General features: G+C 39.5%; 1 protein-coding gene across 3 annotated transcripts in view; it reads left to right on the top strand.

The window, feature by feature from the left end:
• Window positions 1-16,595, top strand: part of ENPP6 (ectonucleotide pyrophosphatase/phosphodiesterase 6) — a 170,416-nt gene that overhangs the window by 116,830 nt on the left and 36,991 nt on the right. The gene's annotated exons all lie outside the window — the stretch shown is intronic.

The raw sequence follows: 16,595 nt of genomic DNA, 5'->3' as shown, positions 1-16,595 counted from the left end.
AGACTCTTCTCTGCAGAGCAATTACAGAGCATTATTCTTTATCTCATCCTGGAGAATCTGGCTCCTTAATTATAATAAACAACTTGAATTTTTACACCACTGAGTGTCTAAAAAATCTCGAAGCTTATTTGCATGTAAAATACCTTGTTGCTCCTCCAAAATAGCTCCTTAAGGACCAGAAAGGGCCAATCACTTCCTTTGATTCACAGTTCAACAGCTAATTTGATGTGATGCCTTAAGTTCACGTTATAGTGGTAACTATCAGGAGGAAAGAAGCTAAAAAGATAGCCTCCTAGGATTTCTTCAGTGACCTAAACGAAGATTGGTTAAAGATCTGGCCATGTTGAAGTCTTGTTAGAAATTGGATGTAAAGTCTCCTGTTTCTAAGACACTGTCCAGTGCTTCTAAACTGGATATACAAATAAGGCTCTCTGAGAGCTAGTGATCTCTGGAGGCCGTGTTGCCCAGCCCAACCAGGAGTGCTCCAGCACCTTCCACTCTTATTTGTTGACAGCTGAGGAATTAAGGGTCACTGCTTTCCTTTCTCCCTTCACCTTGGTCCCCTCCAGCCACAGCTAATAGCCCAGTGAGTGTTCATTTGTCTCAGGAAGATTAAGTGAAATGCAGTGGCATTTCTTCTAAACATGCCTTGATTTTATTTTTCTTCTCAAATCCTCCTCTTCCTCCTCCACTCCCCACAGGACATTGTGCAGACCTCTCCATGAGGCCTGGAAAATCTTCATTGCTCCAGTGATCTGTGTTATGACACTTTGAGTCTCGCCATTAAGTCAATATTTAGAAGTGCAATTTAGAAATGGCAGTAGTTCAAGTCTTCCTGTCAGGTAGATAAAGCAGCAGACTGAAAAATTGATCAGTGGTGAAGCGTCCAAAATACCACACCTCAGGTCTTGAGAATTTAATATTGTAAACAGACCCTTTATTACCCCACCCAATGCTGCCATTGAGTTGTTCAGGGAGAAATGTGCCTCAGGAAATTATCCCAGGCCCTAAATTGAATATTTTTTGGGGAAGGCCCAAAGAAATCAATCAGGAACTACGTAACTTAGAACCAGTCGTGTTCTGCCGAGGATAAGAGCTGACTGTGTGTCCTTCACTGATTTTTTACCCCTACTCCATGCCTCTGATTTGAGGTCAAAAGAATTTTATTGAAGGGGAAAAGGAAGAGGCTCCAATGCTCACTTCATATTGAGAGTCACCCAAAGCAGAGAAGGATGCCTTTTTCAGACAATCAGTGCTACCTTACACAGTGGTCGCGATTTTTAAATGTTATTCTTATGGCTATTGTCAAATACAAAAAAGCAACAAAAAATAACAACCTTTTAGGAGTCTGGTTAAAACTCTTTGGAGTAAGTGTTTGAAGAGTTTTATGTTCTACATCTTTCATCATGCATTTTGCAGTGTTAACTTCTAACCTCGAGCAGTCAGCAGGACTTGGGGGCAACCATTCATATGGCCCTGGGATGGTGCTGGGTGTGGTTCTGGGCTCTTCTAGTGGCCTCTTCTTGTGCTGTGCAGGTGTTCAGGTGAATAAAACACCTTCTATGTGGGGAGAGACACACTTTCACCTGGCTTTCCCTCCCATGCTTCCCAGAGGTGGGCTGGGTGGGGTGTTAACGGTGAGTATTTGACTCAGTTCCTATAAAGTTTTGGTTTTTATAATCTAGGTGATTTCATCAGGATAAGTAAGGAGACAGGACCGGCTATTGAAGAAATGTGGGTTGTTCACAGCATCTTCCCTTTTCCAACTGTGCTGGGTCCCTGACAACCTTCAGCTGCGTTGAACTTAGATGCATACACTTAGGCACAGGGAGAATTAGGAGCCCAGCATCAATCATGAAAATATGTGAGTTAACGCTATGGCTACGTTCTTTGACTCTATGTATGTAACTTCAAGCATCTGGATAAAAACCAGAACTTTTTTTTTCAGGCAAATATTTGATGTTGCAAATACAAGGGATCCAGAGTTTCACTAAAATTTCCAATAATATCTCCAATTTAGCATTAATGTTTAAGGTGTATGTAATTTTAGAACCGGAAGAGGTCTTAATCATATATAGTTTGCTGATTCCTACACTTGTAAATGAAGACCTCTTTAGGAAACTGATCAAAACTATGGATTCCCTTTCCAGAAAAAAACACACTCATACATAATACACTCACAATTTTGTGCCCATGTAATGCAAGAGACTACAATAATGAGGATTGCCAAATGGTCTTTGACATGGCAACACATATATATCTATAATATCTAATTGATATGAATTTTTTAATGTGATGGAAACATGGATTAAAAACTCACCAAAGTATCAAATGAAACCAAGCTCCTATAATTAACATCTGGCAAGAGTAGGCTTGGGTGAAAATTCTCTAAGACTCTGAGTTGAATTCACCTTGAATCATTTCCTTTATTTGTCGGTAACCGGTAAAATCTGCATCACTCTTGTTGTCTGTCTGTGTCAGCAAGTAGCAAGTTACAAATTTGCATCTCAAGTTTAAGGTTGTCTCAAAAGAGTGATCTTCAAACACATTCTGCAGGATTTCTAGGCAGCAACCATTTCTGCTACAGAGAAATTGAGTAGGCGTTTGATCTCTGGACTGCTGCCTGCAGAAGCAATTCCTTCAGCATTCGAAAGTTTTCATAGCTGTCTAGCCACAGCCAATCTCTTTTTGTAGGATGGTATCTTGGCCACAAGAGCTCAGCATCCATTGTTTCAGCATTCACTGTGGTAATTAGAAAGCCTTAAAGAGAAATCCAGGGATGAACTTCCATTCTTCACAAATCGTGGCAAACCTGTTTCTTCATAAAACATCTTAAAAGGGTGTGACTCAAAGCCCAGGAATAGGTTCTCAGGAAACAAGTATGAGCAAAACCAGATACAGGCTCTTCTCACCCCATCACCCTCTCCCCTGAGAATTTACCATCTAGCGTAGGAGACAGATGGTAATCTGACACCAGCCTAAATAAGTGTAAAAGTATACCTGTTAAAAGCATAATAATGCAAAGCATATTGCATTATGATATCATCTAATAAGGGATCTGGTTTCATCTGAGAGTGTGACATGAGTTAGCACCTGAGAGGTGGGTAAAGTGGGGGAGTAAAAACGGGGGAGTTGGTGGGACAGAGCATCCAGACTGAGAGAATAGCATGTGGTAAGGTCCTGGAAGGGATGGGAGAAGCACAGAAAGTTCAAGAAACTGAGAGGTGAGGATGGATGTGGTGTGGAAGAGGTAGAGAGAAGCTGAGGCCAGGCCAGGCTCTGTGGTTCAAGCTGAAGAATTTATTCTTATCCTGAGAGGAATAAGAAGTCTTTGGAATATTTTAAGGAGAAAGGTAAGAGTATCATACTTGCATTTTGTCAAGACTACTCTGGATTCAACATGGAGAATGGAACATAGGCATCCACAGTGGATGGAGAAGGGGTGACCAACCAGTCAGGGAGTTATTGCACAAACCTAGGAAAGAGGTGAGGGTAGCTTGGACTAACAGAGGTGGTGAGAAATGGATGGAGTGTGGACATATTTAGGAATTAAAATTGCCAGAACCTGGTGATGGATTGGATTTGGGATTAAGCAATTGAGCCAAGGCTGGGGAGAGTCTTGTGCAGCTATTGTAGTGCCGTCCTTCCCAGGTTTGCCAGGAACTCCCCAGAGCATAGTGGAGGAGGGGGACCCAGAGGGAAGGGTCCCGACTAAGGGAAGAAAGGGGCCCAAAGTTGGTGCTTCCTGTATTAAATCAGTGCCCAGTAGAGAATGAGAGAATGCTGGAGTCTTGGCTTTTGTTGGCTGAGGGCAGTCCTGCCCTCATTCCTCCTAGGCCTGTGCCACATTCTTGGTTGGTGCCAAACACCTCTTGGTGGGTCAGAGGGCAGGTGGGCTCAGATATTTCTACTGTGCCTTTCCCACCTGGACTGGTGCACCACCGACTGTCTGATCCAGCAGAAATCAGAGGGGTTTCTGCTGTGTTGGGACACAGAGGTGGCACTTTCATCCCACCAGAGCCCTTTGTGTGCAGACAGCCCCGTCCTCCTGATCTCCCTGCTGTGTTTCCAGAACTTCACTGAAGCACTTGGGGAACCTGAGAGAAATTTAAAGCAAAGAGCCAAAGCATGGCTTCTAGACCAATTCAGTCACTTCCTTGCTGGGCACAGTCACTTAATTTCTCCAGCTGCATCATTTGTCCAACAGGGATGACCACATATACCTCTCAGGCTTGCTGGGCATGTGAAAATGAGATAAAATACAGAGAGTATTTGACCAGAGTATATGTCCAATTCGCCCCCAGTCCCCAGATTCTAAAATGGGAACTTCAGCCTGTGCCCATTTTCATGAGTCACACAGAGGGAGTGCTCTGACCCCCAAAATAGAAATTCTTGAATTCACATCAAAAATTCAAATGTATCCTCGCAAAGATCACAAAGTGAGACATCAGCTCTATTTTAAGTCGCCAAGAGAATTCTGGGACAAGCCATCAGGGACAGCAAGGGACAGGAGGGGAGTGCTCGCGGGAAAGCAGTGGACAGAGGGAGCTAGCTATTGGGTCGTCGGAGAAATAAAGGAGGACAGCGGCTGGCTTTGTGATGCCTCACGGATGGGGCAGAAACCATGGACAGGGTGAGTCACACACATGACCACATGTAAAGGTGGAGCTTAACGCAAGGCAGTGTGGCCACTGGACTGGCCCCTGGCTGTTGGCTCAAGGATTGCAGAGAAGTGGCTTTGCGGGGCCCACATGCCCAATACTCACTCCTGCTCCCAGCTGTTCCTGGGAATGGCTCAGAACCAGCTCAGAGGTTGGGAAGATCAAGGTCCCCTGGACACATGGGGGAAAGGACGGTTTGTAAGATTTGGAGATCACAGACTTGGATTTGAGGGGCTGGGGAATGGGGAGTCACTGGATAGGTTGAGCAAATGATTTTAGGGCTGAACTCTGCAGTAAGGGGCTTATTGATTGGCTTCTTGTATCTCAAGATGGGCCAGTCTGTCGTGATCCAAGTACCAGGAAACCACCTGCTCAGAGAAGGAGGCTTTTGTGGGGAATACCATGTGGTACAGAGGCTCCCGGTGGGGGGAACATGTTGTCACTCTAGTAATGTAATCATTTGCAAGATTTAGATGACCTTGAAGCATGAGTTGCAGCCCAATAGGGTACATGAGGGGGCCGCAGGGGCATCATTCCAGTAGCAGTCATTCATTCCTCACCTGCTCCCACTTGGAAGGAGGGCAGGCCCTGACTCTGGGCCAGATATTTTCCCCATTTAAAGCTAACAAGGAGATGCAGACTAAAAGCCCACCTTTGGCCTCATTATGCCTTGCTGGAGTAACACCACCGCCTTCCTAAAGCAGAGACTCAGCCGGGGTCAGCCACATATTCCTTCTCACCCTGGTTTCCTATTAGTCACTCGGAGGCCCAGTGAGTCATTTTCAATTGAGTTTTTGTAATCCCATCTAATGGAGGAGTTTCTTCTCATTTCATTTGTCTCCCGGGCGTGCTCTCTGCCCCTGCACACAAGGCCAGTCTTCAGTGGAGTCCTGCGTTCAGGCCAGCCCACTGCCCTCTTTCTACATCAGAGGAGCGATGTCGCCAGAGGTCTCCCAGCCCTGTGGGCCAGGCCAAGCCTGGGGAAGGGTCTCTGAGATCAAAGGCCCCGCTTTCCCCAAGGACTTGTTCCCACAAGCTCCTGTGCCTCAGATGCATTTTCCTGGAAAAGGTTCCATGTTTCTAAGTGAGTTAATTGGCTTAGCTGTTTTAACAAGCTCTCTTGAGACATGTATTCAACAGTTGTACACCTGCCTCATATCACATAAAATGCAGCTCATAGGGGTTATTGTTACAAGATGTGTCAAAGTTGGCAAGCGGAGCTGCACTTGGAAGGAGAGACCTGTGCTCTAGGAAGTTGGAGAAATGTGAATTTTATGGGCTCAACTTGGTGGTCCTTGGAGAGAGTTGCCAGGAAGCAAGGCTCATGCAGGAAAGCAGTGTGCATAGGAGGAAAGTACTGGAGCTGGGAGAGCTGACTACTAGCCAATAGGGAAACCTTGGGACATTCACTTCTCCCATCTGAGGCCTTTGTTTTCTCAGCTGTAAAACAAAGGTATTTGATGTAAGGCTGCTATGAAGGGCTGTGAAAGTTGTGAGTTGTGCAAGGATGTCACATCCATGAGGCAGCACACACATTGGGGACATCCTAGATTTGCATCTTTATGTCAGCAATATTTTGGCCCATGGCAGTCAAGTGTTGTGACAAAACACATATATTAAAATAATTTTCTGACGAGGGAAATTAAGTGTTTTGAAGAAGAAATGCCTCATTTTCTTCCCACAAAGGTGCTTGGACTTAGCGGTGGCCCTCTTATACTTTCTACTCTAACGCTATATGTTCTATTCTAGATACATTTATTAGGTTGTAGAAGAAAATACTCACTCAGCCTGAGGTGGGAATATCTAGCAGGAAGGTGGACTCTAGACAGAGATAAAATGAGGTCCTGAAAAATGAAACCTAATTAAAGGCAATTCCCTTCAAAGTTCCCTGGGAACAATGAGGAAACAAGATGGAGTAAAGCCAAAACATGTCCTTGAAGTGGTTGTGAAACCAGAAGTGGTTAGGCAACCAGGAACCAACGTTCTTGTTTGATCTTTGAAACTTCCAGATCCAGGCCATTGCCTTAGTTTCCCCACAGATCCCTGTGCTTTCCTCAGGCACGTTGCAGTGACCTCAGCTGATCAGATTCCGTGCTCCCTATGAAGCCATGAACTGGCCTGGAGGCAGCAGCCCAGAGGTTGAGCAGTGCACCCACTTTCACAGATGGCATCTGTGGTAGATCCAGAAAGGGACCCACAGACCTCTGATTAGAGAACTGTCTCAGGGGCTCCACAAAACATCCCCCTCCAGTCTGCTGATTTCCATCAGAAAAAGACTAAAGAAAACAAAACAAAGCACTCACACTAATTCCCCTAGGAAAATTAGCTTTGCTCTCTCTAACACTAGCGGTTTTACTAATTCCATGTTCCATGCATTATGCCCGTTATTTCTTGCTAGCTATTTTCCTTATCAGTCATTTATTCATTCTGGGTTATAAGATTAGAGGTAAGGTGAATGTGTTTACCTTTGAGACGTCATCGAGGAGAGACCATTCAGGACAGAAAAAGCAGAATGATTGCACTGGTCCCAGTTTCTGTGCACTTCGGTACTAGTCTAATCCTTCCTCAGGGTCACATGCGGGTATATAGTTACTATCCAAAGTAACTGTGTCTGCAGGATTTGCATTGCAGTGTACAATTGGATTAAACAATTTTCTGAAGGGAGAGAATGCGTCACTGATGAAGAGAGGTCAGGGCAGCCAGTAATGAGCAGAACTGACAAAAACATTGCAAAAATTTGTCGAATTGTGTGTCAAAATCGTCAGCTGACTGTACAAAACATAGCAGACCAAGTGAACATCGATAGAGAAACAGTTAGGAAAATCTTAACTGAAAATCTTGGCATGAGAATGGTGTGTGCAAAAATGGTCCTGGAGGAACTTACTGATGAACAAAAAGCAAAGAAGAGTCGAAGTTTGCCAAGACCTTCTGGAGAGGCAAGATGTTGTTTTGGGCTGCGTTATCCCTGGTGATGAAGCAAGGGTGTACCAATATGACCCTGAAACAAAGCGTCAAAGTGCACAATGGAAGCCAGCCAATTCTCCACGACCAAAAATGATTCGTCAGTCCAAATCAAGAGTCAAAATTATGTTGTAACCTTTTTTGATATCAGATAGATTATTCATTATGAATTTATACTAACTAGACAACCAGTTAACCAAGTTTATTATTTGGAAGTGCTGAAAAGGCTGCATGAGAAAGTTAGATGACCTGAACTTTTCGCCAACAATTCATGGCTCTTGCATCACAACAATGCACCACCTCACACAGCACTGTCTGTGAGGGAGTTTTTAGCCAGTAAACAAATAACTGTATTGGAACACCCTCCCTACTCACCTGATCTGGACCCCAATGACTTTCTTTATCCAAAGATAAAGGACATATTGAAAGGAAAACATTTTGATGATATTAGGACATCAAGGGTAATACGAAGACAGCTCTCATGACCATTCCAGAAAAAGAGTTCCAAAATTGCTTCGAAGGGTGGACTAGGCAATGGCATCAGTATATAACTTCCCAAGGGGAGTACTTTGAAGGTGACCATAGTAATATTCAGCAACAAGGTATGTAGTGCTTTTTCTAAGATGAGTTCACGAGCTTAATTGTCAGACCTCTGATAATCAATAATAAAAAGAAAAATTTAAATTGTTGTATATTTAGAAAATAACCAGAGATTTCTAAATAACTCATGGTTCAAAGGAGAAGTAACTATGGAATTTAGAAAATATCTTAAACTGAGGGATACATTAGTATGTATGTTGTAGTAGGATAAGTGGGATGCACCTAAAGCCATGCCTAAAGGGAAATTAATATTCATACATGCAAATATTAGGTAAGAACAATAACTGAATATCAATTTTCTGAGTCTCCATCTCAAAGCAAATTAAATTCCACCCAAATAAATAAAAGGAAATAATAAAGATAAGAGCAGAGATGAATGAAATAGAAACCAAATATACTCATACACTAGAGAGAACTGATAAAGCCACATTTGTTTTTAGAAAAACTAGGAAAATGGATGAAACCTTGACGAAGCTTATCTAGAAATAGAGACGACACAAATGATCAATTATAAAATAGAAAAGGGGACATCAGTCTAGACCCTACAGACATTAAGAAGACAGTAAAATAATATGAAATACATTATGCCAATGTATTTGAAAATGTAGATAAAATAGACAAATTTCTGGGGGGAAATTACCAAAGCTTACAAAAAGAAATAGAAAATTGGAATACTTCAATATCGGTTTTTAAATTAAATCTTTGAAAACTTTCCCTAATAGAATGCCACAGTATTAGATGCCTCCACTAGCAAACTTTTCAAACATTTGAGGAAAAAGGAGCATCAGTGCTGCCCACATTCTTTCAGAGAAGGTATAAAGACAAATCGCTTTTGTAATGAAGTGAGAATAAACGATACTAAAATGTGACAAAGGTATCGAAAGAAAGTCAGACTACTTAACAACCTTTTTCATGGACATAGATGTAAATATTGTATAGCGTTAGATGGTTGTTTGAACTACATACATGTATGTATTTCCAATTTACCTATCATACTTTTTTGAAAAGATCGCTTTTCATTATTGCTCTAAAGTGACTCCCTTGTCATAAGTCAAGTATTGACTATAGATTTGTGGGTCAGTTTCAAGAATCTCTAATCTTTTCCTTTAGTCTATGTGTCTATGCTTGCAAAAATACCATTTTGTGTTCATTTTTGTAGCTTTACAATAAGTCTTTATGTCTACCCAATGGGGTAAATCTTCCTGTTTTGTTCATCTGACTCAAGATAGCCTTTGCTATTCTTAACTCTTCATTTCCATGTAAATTTTAGAATCAACCTGTCAGTTCTCACACATGCACACACACACACACACACACACACACACACACACACACACACACATGCACATACACTTTGGAATTTTGATTGGAATTACAATTGATATACTTATAGTATTAAGGCTTCCAATTCATAAACATAATATATTTCTCTACTTTTCAATGTCTTTTTACATTTCTCTAAATAATTTTGTATAAAAAAATCATTTTTATTAGATTTATTCCTATATCTTTTATGCTTTCATTCTATCCTAAATAGTATTGGTTTTTAAATTTTGTTTTCTAATTTTTGTTCCCAGTACACATAAATACAATAACAATTTTCTTTTTAATTGTTGTCCTTTTATCCCTGTACTTTCTGCCATATCTCCCAAGTAGATAGGGTCTTTGCTACAATATTGAATAGAAGTCATGGCAGGAGGCCTCCTTATCTCATTCCTGAACACATTTTACCATCAACTATGATGTATGCTGTAGGTTTTTTTGGTAACTATTTTGTATCAGATTAAGAATGTAGTTTATTAGTTACCCAAGTTTATTCTAATAAATCCTAGCTTAATTTAAGAGTTTTTGTTATAAATGGTTTTTGAATTTTATCAAATACTTTTTATGTGTCTACTGAGATGATCAAATAATTTTTTACCTTTGTCCTGTTGCTGTTGTGAATTATACTGATAGAATTTAAAATATTGAAAATATATTTTATTCCTATCATAAACCAAATTCAGTTTGTATATATGATTCTATTTATGTATTGATTTTTGAAAACTGGACATTCACACATACAATTTTTATGACCTAATCTGTATATTAGAAGGAAGTTGGAAGTTAACCACTAAAAAATACATTTTTGGTTTCTTCTTACAAAAACAACAAATATTTATTTTAGTAAAGTTAGTTCAATTGAATAAGCAATTATAAGAATATAAAAATCAACCACGATCCCTTCTGAATCAGCTAGGAATTGTCTGCTGCAAGTAATAGAAAATCTTACCTAACATCAAACAGCGGATAAACCAGGCAGAGTCTCCCAAGCTCCAGTACCTCAAAGATGCCTCGCACTCACCTGGTCATTTCACGGGGTGAATAGATATAGTGGGATTGTGTGTCCTGAGTGAATCTCTCCTGCAAGGAATCAGAAAAATGGAGATTACATGTAAATCTCTTAAGACATGAAAAGTGGTTAAAAAGGCAAATGATTTACTTGTATTACATAACAAGAAGTACTTTGTGTGGTTTATATGCTTAACAATAGCTTAAACAATTCCTAAAACTTAGGTTCTTTATGCCCTTTTACTCCATTTTTGCATATTAACCTTTTATCTTCATGCTCATTGACTCATGGTTTGAAGATGGCTACCGCAGGTAGAGATCATGTCCTTACAACCTGCATTCCAAAGTGGAAAAGAGGGAAAGAGGCAATGCTAGTGATGAAGGCAAAACTTCTCACTCTAAAAGCCTCAGCAGGTCAAAATGCCAGTACTGGGTCACATGACCATTTCTGGCCACAAGGGACCCTAGGGAGGTGAGAAGGCTTTCCTCTTTCTATGGTAAGAGATGGAAAGGGAAAAGAAAGTTTAGAATGATTTTGGTTTAGCCAAAAGAAGTCTACCAAACCATCAGTTTTTTCTCTGTATTTATGAGTCCAAACTGATGGTTGCCAGATGGGAAGGGGGCTGGGGAACAGGATGAAAAAGGTGAAGGGATCAAGAAGAACAAATCGGTAGTTACAAAATAGTCATGGGGATGTAAAGTACAGCATAGAGAATATAGTCAATAATGTTGCAACAACCATGTATAGTGCCGGGTGGGTTCCAGACTAATCAGGGGGGTCACTGCATAAATTATATAAGTGTGTAACCACTATGCTGTACACTTGAAACTAATATAAAATAATATTGTATGTCAACTGTAACTGAAAAAAAAAATAATTTTTTAAAAAGTCTACCAAACCAGCCACCCAGATTTTACCTTTTCTTATATTTTGTGGTATTCACTTCTACTCTTTTTGTGACATAAATATGCTTTAAATATTTACCAAAATGAGATCATCCTTTACATACTATTTAGTGGCCTTTTTTTTTAACTTGAAATATTATGCCAAAAAATACAAATGACATAATGATTTTAATGACTGCATGGTATTTCATTATTTGGATATACCATAATTTAACCATACCTCTAGTCCCAAACATTTAAATTGCTTCTTAATTTTATGTTATAAGTAACATTGCAATAAAGATACTTGTATTACAACTTTATTTTCTTAGGATATCCTTCTAGAAGTGATTTTCTTCAAAGCATGCATATGATAAAATTGTATGAATATTGCCTAACAACCTTATTCTCAATGGACGAGAGTGACTTAGAAATCCATACCTAGGTATATACCTTTAATTGTTTTTTTTTCAAACACAGGTGTTAATCCATAGTAGACAGTGAAATCAATTTATGGGTCGATAATCACTATTTTTTTTTAAATGCATAAAAGAATGGAACAGAACAAGAAAGTATTATCATGCATTGCTTATAGTTTGGTGCAACTTTTGTTTCCTCTGTGAGTGTGTGTGTTTCTGTACTTGTCATGAAGCAATATGAGTATTTTGCCAAGTTTTAAAAACATTCCCATAGAGGAACTCTCATTCATGCCTCTTGATTTCCAGCATTGATTTCTTACTTCTATTTTTGTTAATTGCCTTGATAAGAAGTTCTCTAACAGTAATAAATACAGTGGTGATGGTGACATTCCTAATTTGCTTCTGACCTAACTGAAAATACATCCCAGGAAGTTGTGAAATGCAGAATTTTCACTATTGTTAATAACTAGCCTGTCAGTGAAGTTTTCATTTCCTCTTTATATCATGTTATGTAAAGGTTTTCTTTTTTATTTATAAGGAGTTGGATATATTTTTAGCTATTTTTATGATTCCTAATATTATTACTGTAGTCAGATAATATGCCTTGTGGCCTATATAATTTCTGCTTTTTGGAAGTCATTGAGATTTTTTTTGTGTGTGTGGGCCAGAATATTATCAGTTTTTCCAACTGTTATGCTTGACAATAATGCACATTCTATAATAATAAGATACAATTTTCAATGTCTATTGACTCCAACTTATTGATATAACATTCAAATCCTCCATATCTTTATATAGCTATATCTTATGTATTTTATATAGATATATCTTATATGTCTGTTATTCTTTATATTTTTCCACTTACAAAAAAATTTTGCTGTGAGACAGTATACCCTGTTACACTGGAAGCAGCCTCATACATCTCGTGTTTGCTGTATCTTTGGATTGCATCATTCTCTCTTGTATTTGATTTAATCTTGTGTTGCTTTGTGCATCATGGCCCCTAAGTGTACAAAACCTACTGCTAATGTTGCCAATAAGAGGCCATGCTGAGTGATTGACTTGGAAACAAAATTAAAAGTTTTTAAGGCCATGGAGGAGGAAAATCTGTGATGATTATTGCTCACCAGTCAGGCATGTCCCCTTCCACTATAGCTATGATCTTGAAACACAAGAACAAAGTGATGAATGCTGTTAAAGGATCTACTTCATTGAAGTCAACGAGACTAACAAAAATTTGAGAAGGGCCTACATCAAACATGGAGAAACTTCTAATGCCCAGAATTAAAGGCCAGACACAGAAGCATATCCCTCTCAGCAACAGAATGATCACAGCCAAAGCAAAACATTTGTTTGCAGTGTTGAAAGAAAAGACTGGACCCGAATAGGATGTTGAATTTACTGCTAGCTCCGGGTGGTTTAAATGATTCAAGCATCATTATTCATTACATAATGTGAAAGTGAGTGGTAGTCTGTGAGTACTGATGTGAAGGCAGCTGAAGAATTTTTGGAAACTCTACATCAGCTTATTGTGAAGGAAAATTACTTGCCAGGGAAAATATTCAATGTGGGTGAAACCTCCTTATTCTGGAAACAGATGCCTGAAAAGACTTTCATCCATAAGAAGGCCAAGTCAATGCCAGGTTTCAAGGCTTTTAAGGACAGGGTAACAGTCTTGCTTGGGTGCAATGTCGCATGCTACAAATTGAAACCCTTGTGTGACCTGGCACAGTGAGAGCCCCAGAGCCTGCAAACATGTCAATAAGTACACACTGCAGGTATACTATAGGAGCAATAAGAAGTCATGGATGACCCAGCTCCTCTTCCAAGATGCCCTCCTGAAATGCTATGCCAGTGAAATGGAGAAGTACTGTTTGGAGAAATAGCATACCTCTCAAGATTTTACTTATTGTTGATAATGCTCCTGGGCATCCTCCTGTTATTGGTGCTCGTCATCTTAATATCAAAGTAAATTTTCTCCTTCCAAACACCACCTCTTTTGTCCAACCAATGGATCAAGGAGTTATCTCAGCTTTTAAGGCCTGCTGCCTGAGGGGGACCTTTGCTCAGTCTACCACGCAACTGAGGGAGACATAGAAGACACTGATGCAATTCTGAAAGGATTACGTCTATGACGGCATCAACAATCTTGCTTGGGCTTGGGGTAATGTCACCAAAGAGTGTATAAATGGCATCTGGAAGAAGACAAACTCAAGAAGTTTGTCCATGACTTCAAAGGACTTGCCAAGGATGAGGAGGTTGCAAAAATCAACATGGTTGTGGTTGAGACGGCAAACAAACTTCACCTGGGTGTGGATGAGAACGGCATGGAGGAGCTCCTACAGGCGGTTCCTGAGGAACTGACTAATGAGGAGCTGTTGGAACTGGAACAGGAACGCAGAGCTGAAGAAAAGGCAAGAGAAGAGGAAACTGCAACAGAAGGAAAAGAACTCCCAAGAAAATTCACAGCAGAAACACTTGCAGACCTCAACAAGCTCCTAAAAGTTTGAAAACACGGACCCCAGGACTGAAAGGTTTTCAATAGAGAGGAATGTTTATGGTGCATTCTCTACTTGCGAGAGAGAGACAGAGAGACAGAGAGACAGAGAGAGAGAAAGAGAGAGAAAGAAGAAGAAGAAGAAGAAGAAGAAGAAGAAGAAGAAGAAGAAGAAGAAGAAGAAGAAGAAGAAGAAGAAGAAGAAGAATGAAAGAAAGGAAGGAAGGAAGGAAGGAAGGAAGGAAGGAAAGAAAGGGAAGAAGACAGAAAGAAAAGAAAGAAGCAAATCACCATGGGCATATTCCTGGAAAGAGTAAAACCTCCTCAAGAAGAGCCTCAGGCATGTCCTTCAAGAGGTTTTCCAGAAAAAGGCATTGTTATCATGGAAGATGACAGCTCCATTCATTATTGCCCTGAAGACCTTCCAGTGGGACAAGATGTGGAGGTGGAGACAGTGCTACTGATGATCTTGACCCTGAGTAGGACTAGGCCAATGGGTGTGTTTGTGTCTTCTTTTTTTTTTTTTTTAACAAAAAAAGTTTAAAAAGTAAAAAATAAATTTAAAAAAATTAAATTGAGAAAAGCTTATAGAATACAGATATAAAGAAACTATTTTTGTAAAGCTGTACATGTGTTTGTGTTTTGTGTTATTATAAAGGAGTCAAAAAGTTTAAAAAATTGAAAGTTTATAAAGTAAAAAAGTTACAATAAAGGTTAATTTATTATAAAAAAAGAATTTAAAAAATCAGTTTAGTGTAGCTTAAGTGTTTGTAAAGTCTACAGTAGCGTACAGTAATGTCCTTCACCTTCACTCACCACTCCCTCACTCACTCACCCAGAGACACTTCCAGCCTGAAAGCTCCATTCATGGTAAGTGCCCTATACTGCTGTACAATTTTGTATCTCTTATACCATATTTTTACTGTACCTTTTCTATGTACATATACACAAATACTTACCATTGTGTTACAGTTGCCTCCAGTATTCAGTACAGTCACATGCTGTACAGGTTTGTAGCCCAGGAGCAACAGGCTATGCCATATAGCTTAGGTGTGGAGAAGTAAGTGCATTCTAGGATGTCACACTATAAGGAAATCACCTAACGACGCAGTTCTCAGAACATAGCCCCCATTGGTAAGCAAAGCATGACTATATTAGCTTTTCCTCAGATTTGCCCTGTGACAATGGGAGATCTCTTCACCTTTCTAACTCAGTTCATCATGTGTAAAACAAAGGCCTTATCAACTACCTTACAGGATTAGTAAGGATTATACCAAGTAGAGTGTATTAGCACTGGTACATAGTAGGAAGTCAAAAACAGACTGTTGTTGTTGTTATTATTATTAATTTTTGTGCACTAACATCTTTATTAACATTATTTACATCTTAATACAAAATTATGCACATCAGAGGTACTCAATTAAATTATTATTTTAATTTTTGAGATATAATTTACATAAATAAAATGGGCAGATTTGATATATTTTCAAATCACATGTCCCTGTGTAACTTCCACCCAAATCAAGATATCATCAAGACAAATAATAAGTGTTGGAGAGGCTGTGGAGAAAAAGGAACTCTCATACATTGTTGGTGGGAATGCAGATTGATGCAGCCTCTATGGAAGGCAGTGTGGAGTTTCTTCAAAAAATTAAGACTAGAATTACCATATGACCCAGCAATCTCTCCTGGGTATCTACCCAAAAAATGTGAAAACATTTATCCGTAAAGATGTATGTGCTCCAATGTTCATTGCGGCTTTCTTTACGGTGGCCAAGACATGGAAACAACTAAAGTGTCCTTCAATAGATGCTTGGATAAAGAAGTTGTGGTATATATACACAATGGAATACTATTCTGCCATAAGAAAACGTGAAATAATACCACTTGTGACAACATGGATGGATCTTGAGATTATTATGCTGAGCAAAATAAGTCAGACAGAAAAAGTTGAGAACCATATGATTTCACTGACATGTGGTATATAAAACTGAAAACAACAAAAGAACAAGACAAGCAAATGAAGGAACAAAAACTCACAGACACAGACAATAGTTTAGTGGTTACCAGAGGGTAAGGGGGGAGGAGGGTGGTAAATGAGAGTAAAGGGGATTAAATATATGGTGATGGAATGAGAACTGACTCTGGGTGGTGAACACACAATGTGCTATATAGATGATGTATTACAGAATTGTACACCTGAAATCTACGTAACTTTACTAACAATTGTCACCCCAATAA

This window comes from Rhinolophus sinicus, chromosome 16 (assembly GCF_057876585.1).
Source record: "Rhinolophus sinicus isolate RSI-liver-muscle chromosome 16, RSI-T2T, whole genome shotgun sequence".
In the NCBI taxonomy this organism is placed as follows: domain Eukaryota; kingdom Metazoa; phylum Chordata; class Mammalia; order Chiroptera; family Rhinolophidae; genus Rhinolophus; species Rhinolophus sinicus.
The sequence above is the reverse complement of the archived record's forward strand: the minus strand, read 5'-3'. Positions and strand labels throughout refer to the sequence as shown.